We start from the raw sequence: 7,683 nt of genomic DNA, 5'->3' as shown, positions 1-7,683 counted from the left end.
TCTCTGTGCTAAACCTGGTTCATTTCTGTGTTTGTCATTTCCTCTTACCTCACCGTCATTATTTGTGGGGGGCTTCTATCCAGCTTTGGGGTCCCCTTCTCTGGAGGCAAGAAAGGTCTTTGTTTTCCTCTACTAGGGGTAGCTAGATTCTCCGGCTGGCGCGTGTCATCTAGAATCAACGTAGGAATGATCCCCGGCTACTTCTAGTGTTGGCGTTAGGAGTAGATATATGGTCAACCCAGTTACCACTGCCCTATGAGCTGGATTTTTGTATTCTGCAGACTTCCACGTTCCTCTGAGACCCTCGCCATTGGGGTCATAACAGTTTGCCAGGCCCGTATTAAATGTTTAATGCATTGCAGAAGAGGGATTATAAGAAAGAAAGATTCTGAGTTTTTTTTTTTTTTCTTCTTCCCCTTTACCTCAGAGTGGCTATGCTTGCTGCAGACATGAATGTCCAGACCTTGATTACAAGTGTGGACCAGCTGGCTACTCGTGTGCAGGGCATACAAGACTATGTTATCAGAAATCCTAGGTCAGAACCTAAAATACCGATTCCTGAACTGTTTTCCGGAGACAGGTTTAAGTTTAGGAATTTCGTGAATAATTGTAAATTGTTTTTGTCCCTGAGACCCTGTTCATCTGGAGATTCTGCTCAGCAAGTAAAAATTGTTATTTCGTTCTTACGGGGCGACCCTCAGGATTGGGCTTTTTCGCTGGCGCCAGGAGATCCGGCATTGGCTGATCTTGATGCGTTTTTTCTGGCGCTCGGTTTACTTTATGAGGAACCCAATCTTGAGATTCAGGCAGAAAAGGCCTTGCTGGCTATGTCTCAGGGGCAGGACGAGGCTGAAGTGTATTGCCAAAAATTTCGGAAATGGTCCGTGCTGACACATTGGAACGAGTGTGCACTGGCCGCTAATTTTAGAAATGGCCTTTCTGAAGCCATTAAGAATGTTATGGTGGGTTTTCCCATTCCCACAGGTCTGAATGATACTATGGCACTGGCTATTCAAATTGACCGGCGGTTGCGGGAGCGCAAAACCGCAAATTCCCTCATGGTGTTGTCTGAACAGACACCTAATTCGGTGCAATGTGATAGAAAAACCGCAAATTCCCTCATGGTGTTGTCTGAACAGACACCTGATTTAATGCAATGTGATAGAATCCTGACTAGAAATGAGCGGAAAATTCATAGACGCCGGAATGGCTTGTGCTACTACTGTGGTGATTCTACACATGTTATCTCAGCATGCTCTAAACGTATAGCTAAGGTTGTTAGTCCTGTCACCGTTGGTAATTTGCAACCTAAATTTATTCTGTCTGTAACTTTGATTTGCTCACTGTCATCTTATCCTGTCATGGCGTTTGTAGATTCAGGTGCTGCCCTGAGTCTCATGGATCTCTCATTTGCTAAGCGCTGTGGTTTTACTCTTGAACCATTAGAAAATCCTATTCCTCTTAGGGGTATTGATGCTACACCATTGGCAGCAAATAAACCGCAGTATTGGACACAGGTTACCATGTGCATGACTCCTGAACACCGCGAGGTGATACGTTTCCTGGTTTTACATAAAATGCATGATTTGGTTGTTTTAGGGCTGCCATGGTTACAGACCCATAATCCAGTCCTGGACTGGAAGGCTATGTCAGTCTCAAGTTGGGGCTGTCGTGGTATTCATGGGGATTCCCTGCCTGTGTCTATTGCTTCTTCTACGCCTTCGGAAGTTCCGGAGTATTTGTCTGATTATCAGGATGTCTTCAGTGAGTCTGAGTCCAGTGCACTGCCTCCTCATAGGGACTGTGACTGTGCTATAGATTTGATCCCAGGCAGTAAATTTCCTAAGGGAAGACTGTTTAATCTGTCGGTACCTGAACATACCGCTATGCGTTCATATATCAAGGAGTCTCTGGAGAAAGGACATATTCGTCCGTCTTCTTCCCCTCTTGGTGCGGGATTCTTTTTTGTGGCAAAAAAGGACGGATCTTTGAGACCTTGTATTGATTATCGACTTTTAAATAAGATCACTGTCAAATTTCAGTATCCTTTACCGCTGTTGTCTGACTTGTTTGCCCGGATTAAGGGTGCCAAGTGGTTCACCAAGATAGACCTTCGTGGTGCGTACAACCTTGTGCGCATTAAGCAAGGTGATGAATGGAAAACCGCATTCAATACGCCCGAAGGTCATTTTGAGTACTTGGTGATGCCTTTTGGGCTCTCCAATGCGCCTTCAGTTTTTCAGTCCTTTATGCATGACATTTTCCGGAAGTATCTGGATAAATTTATGATTGTTTATCTGGATGATATTTTGGTTTTTTCTGACAATTGGGATTCGCATGTGGAGCAGGTCAGGTTGGTCTTTAAAATTTTGCGTGAAAATTCTTTGTTTGTCAAGGGCTCAAAGTGTCTCTTTGGTGTGCAGAAGGTTCCCTTTTTGGGGTTCATTTTTTCCCCTTCTGCTGTGGAGATGGACCCAGTCAAGGTCCGAGCTATTCTTGATTGGACTCAGCCCTCGTCAGTTAAGAGTCTTCAGAAGTTCTTGGGCTTCGCTAACTTCTACCGTCGTTTTATCGCTAATTTTTCTAGCATTGTGAAACCTTTGACGGATATGACCAAGAAGGGCTCCGATGTAGCTAACTGGGCTCCTGCTGCCGTGGAGGCTTTCCAGGAGTTGAAACGCCGGTTTACTTCGGCGCCTGTTTTGTGCCAGCCTGACGTCTCACTTCCCTTTCAGGTTGAGGTGGATGCTTCGGAGTTTGGGGCAGGGGCCGTTTTGTCGCAGAGAGGCCCTGGTTGCTCTGTTATGAAACCTTGTGCCTTTTTCTCTAGGAAGTTTTCGCCTGCCGAGCGAAATTATGATGTGGGCAATCGGGAGTTGTTGGCCATGAAATGGGCATTTGAGGAGTGGCGTCATTGGCTCGAGGGTGCTAAGCATCGTGTGGTGGTCTTGACTGATCACAAAAATCTGATGTATCTCGAGTCTGCTAAACGCCTTAATCCGAGACAGGCCCGCTGGTCATTGTTTTTCTCCCGCTTTGATTTTGTTGTCTCGTATTTACCAGGTTCAAAGAATGTGAAGGCCGATGCTCTTTCTAGGAGCTTTGTGCCTGATGCTCCTGGAGTCGCTGATCCTGTTGGTATTCTTAAAGATGGAGTTATCTTGTCAGCTATTTCTCCGGATCTGCGACGTGTGTTGCAGAGATTTCAGGCTGATAGGCCTGAGTCTTGTCCACCTGACAGACTGTTTGTCCCGGATAAGTGGACCAGCAGAGTCATTTCCGAGGTTCATTCCTCAGTGTTGGCAGGTCACCCGGGAATTTTTGGCACCAGAGATCTGGTGGCCAGGTCCTTTTGGTGGCCTTCCTTGTCAAGGGATGTGCGGTCATTTGTGCAGTCCTGTGGGACTTGTGCTCGAGCTAAGCCTTGCTGTTCTCGTGCCAGCGGTTTGCTCTTGCCCTTGCCTGTCCCTAAGAGACCTTGGACACATATCTCCATGGATTTCATTTCTGATCTTCCGGTGTCTCAGGGCATGTCTGTTATCTGGGTGATATGTGATCGCTTCTCCAAGATGGTCCATTTGGTTCCTTTGCCTAAGCTGCCTTCCTCTTCCGATCTGGTTCCTGTGTTTTTCCAGAACGTGGTTCGTTTGCACGGCATCCCTGAGAATATTGTGTCAGACAGAGGATCCCAGTTCGTTTCCAGGTTCTGGCGATCCTTTTGTAGTAGGATGGGCATTGATTTGTCGTTTTCGTCTGCTTTCCATCCTCAGACTAATGGACAGACGGAGCGAACCAATCAGACTTTGGAGGCTTATTTGAGGTGTTTTGTCTCTGCTGATCAGGACGATTGGGTGACATTCTTGCCGTTGGCTGAGTTTGCCCTTAATAATCGGGCTAGTTCCGCCACCTTGGTTTCGCCTTTTTTCTGCAACTCTGGTTTCCATCCTCGCTTTTCTTCGGGTCATGTGGAGCCTTCTGACTGTCCTGGGGTGGATTCTGTGGTGGATAGGTTGCAGCAGATCTGGAATCATGTGGTGGACAACTTGAAGTTGTCACAGGAGAAGGCTCAGCGCTTTGCCAACCGCCGCCGCGGTGTGGGTCCCCGACTACGCGTTGGGGATTTGGTATGGCTTTCTTCCCGCTTTGTTCCTATGAAGGTCTCCTCTCCCAAATTTAAACCTCGTTTTATTGGGCCTTACAAGATATTGGAAATCCTTAATCCTGTATCTTTTCGTCTGGATCTTCCTGTGTCGTTTGCTATTCACAATGTATTTCATAGGTCCTTGTTGCGGCGGTACATTGTGCCTGTAGTTCCTTCTGCTGAGCCTCCTGCTCCGGTGTTGGTTGAGGGCGAATTGGAGTACGTGGTGGAGAAGATCTTGGATTCTCGCCTCTCCAGGCGGAGGCTTCAGTACCTGGTCAAGTGGAAGGGCTATGGTCAGGAGGATAATTCCTGGGTGGTCGCCTCTGATGTTCATGCGGCCGATTTAGTTCGTGCCTTTCATGCCGCTCATCCTGATCGCCCTGGTGGTCGTGGTGAGGGTTCGGTGACCCCTCACTAAGGGGGGGGGGTACTGTTGTGAATTTGCTTTTTGCTCCCTCTAGTGGTTACTAGTTTTTTGACTCTGGTTTTTCTGTCATTCCTTTTATCCGCACCTGGGTCGTTACTTAGGGGTGTTGCTATATAAGCTCCCTGGACCTTCAGTTCAATGCCTGGCAACGTAGTTATCAGAGCTAGTCTGCTGTGCTCTTGTCTACTGATCCTGGTTCCAGTTATATCAGCTAAGTCTGCCTTTTGCTTTTTGCTATTTGTTTTGGTTTTGTATTTTTGTCCAGCTTGTTCCAAATCTATATCCTGACCTTTGCTGGAAGCTCTAGGGGGGCTGGTGTTCTCCCCCCGGACCGTTAGACGGTTCGGGGGTTCTTGAATTTCCAGTGTGGATTTTAATAGGGTTTTTGTTGACCATATAAGTTACCTTTCTTTATTCTGCTATCAGTAAGCGGGCCTCTCTGTGCTAAACCTGGTTCATTTCTGTGTTTGTCATTTCCTCTTACCTCACCGTCATTATTTGTGGGGGGCTTCTATCCAGCTTTGGGGTCCCCTTCTCTGGAGGCAAGAAAGGTCTTTGTTTTCCTCTACTAGGGGTAGCTAGATTCTCCGGCTGGCGCGTGTCATCTAGAATCAACGTAGGAATGATCCCCGGCTACTTCTAGTGTTGGCGTTAGGAGTAGATATATGGTCAACCCAGTTACCACTGCCCTATGAGCTGGATTTTTGTATTCTGCAGATTTCCACGTTCCTCTGAGACCCTCGCCATTGGGGTCATAACAGAGCTCCCTGTATACAGAGTTACATGGCCCGATTCTAATGCATCGGGTATTCTAGAATATGCATGTCCCCGTAGTATATGGACAATGATGATTCCAGAATTTGCGGCAGACTGTGCCCGTCGCTGATTGGTCAAGGCAACCTTTATGACATCATCGTCGCCATGGCAACCATTATGACATCTACGTCGATACTGTGCCCGTCGCTGATTGGTCGAGGCGAATTCGCGGTAGACTGTGCCTGTCGCTGATTGGTCGAGGCAACCTTTATGACATCATCGTCTCCATGCTGTGCCCGTCGCTGATTGGTCGAGGCCTGGCGGGGAGCTCCCCCTTGTGGTGACTACAGACAGGATCTTATCATGTATCTCTGTGTACAGTGAGCTCCCCCTAGTGGTGACTGCAGACAGGATGTTATCATGTATCTCTGTATACAGGGAGCTCCCCCTAGTGGTGGCTGCAGACAGAATCTTATCATGTATCTCTGTATACAGGGAGCTCCCCCTAGTGGTGACTGCAGACAGGATGTTATCATGTATCTATCATCACTCATTTTTTGAGTCTTGACAGCTCTGGTTCTACTTTAATTTACTTTTTTTTTACTTTACTTTTGGGCCAGCAAAGGTTAATGTCAGTTTCTTTGCTGGCAGCTGCTGTGTTGCTGGTCAGCTGATGATGACCACTCCCACCATCCTTTAAATAGTCACATGACGCATCAGCTGACTGTTGCAATAGCGTTTTTCTATGAAGATCAGCCTAGGAGTGTGGAGTTCTCTGGTGCCAGCGGTTAATGTGCTATGTCTGCGGAGTTCAGTTTCCTGAGTCTGTGGCCTCTGCTTTGTGGAGCTTGGCAGCGGTGGCAGGACCTAAGTTTTTTGTTCCCCTTTTATTGTCTATCTCATACTTGTCAGTACCCTCCTGTGTTTACACCATCTGCAGTGGTGAGAGTAGTATTCTTGCCGGCCAGTGCACTAGCCAGGGTATAGTGAAGTGACAGGTAGGGACTAGGCATGTGATGGCGGTGATGGGAAGGAACTGCATAGCGTGTTAGGGGAGCTTAGGGATAGGCTCAGGCTGTGTTTAGGAGATGCCCAATCCCTCACTACCTACTATTAGGACCTTCCATTCCCTTTTTCCATCCCGTTGGTGTTTGTTGTGTCGTCTGCTGGACTTACCTGTGTCGCACGTGACAGTATCTCTGTAAACAGGGAGCTCCCCCTAGTGGTGGCTGCAGACAGGATCTTATCATGTATCTCTGTATACAGGGAGCTCCCCCTAGTGGTGTCTGCTGACAGGATCTTATCATGAATCTCTGTATACAGGGAGCTCCCCCTAGTGGTGACTACAGACAGGATCTTATCATGTATCTCTGTGTACAGGGAGCTCCCCCTAGTGGTGACTGCTGACAGGATCTTATCATGAATCTCTGTATACAGGGAGCTCCCCCTAGTGGTGACTACAGACAGGATCTTATTATGTATCTCTATATACAGGGAGCTCCCCCTAGTGGTGACTGCAGACAGGATCTTATCATGTATCTCTGTATACAGGGAGCTCCCCCTAGTGGTGACTGCAGACAGGATCTTATCATGTATATCTGTATACAGGGAGCTCCCCCTAGTGGTGACTGCAGACAGGATCTTATCATGTATCTCTGTATACAGGGAGCTCCCCCTAGTGGTGATTGCAGATATAATTTTATCATGAATCTCTTTATACTGGGAGCTCCCCCTAGTGGTGGCTGCAGACAAGATCTTATCATATATCTCTGAATACAGGGAGCTCCCCCTAGTGGTGGCTGCAGACAGGATCTTATCATGTATCTCTGTATACAGGGAGCTCCCCCTAGTGGTGGCTGCAGACAGGATCTTATCATGTATCTCTGTATACAGGGAGCTCCTCCTAGTGGTGGCTGCAGACAGGATCTTATCATGTATCTCTGTATACAGGGAGCTCCCCCTAGTGGTGACTGCAGGCAGGATCTTATCATGTATCTCTGTATACAGGGAGCTCCCCCTAGTGGTGGCTGCAGACAGGATCTTATCATGAATCTCTGTATACAGGGAGCTCCCCCTAGTGGTGGCTGCAGACAGGATCTTATCATGTATCTCTGTATACAGGGAGCTCCCCCTAGTGGTGACTGCAGACAGGATCTTATCATGTATCTCTGTATACAGGGAGCTCCCCCTAGTGGTGGCTGCAGACAGGATCTTATCATGAATCTCTGTATACAGGGAGCTCCCCCTAGTGGTGACTGCAGACAGGATCTTATCATGAATCTCTGTATACAGGGAGCTCCCCCTAGTGGTGGCTGCAGACAGGATCTTATCATGTATCTCTGTATACAGGGAGCTC

This window comes from Ranitomeya variabilis, chromosome 8, assembly GCF_051348905.1.
Source record: "Ranitomeya variabilis isolate aRanVar5 chromosome 8, aRanVar5.hap1, whole genome shotgun sequence".
NCBI classification, from domain to species: domain Eukaryota; kingdom Metazoa; phylum Chordata; class Amphibia; order Anura; family Dendrobatidae; genus Ranitomeya; species Ranitomeya variabilis.
Note: the sequence above shows the minus strand (reverse complement) of the source record.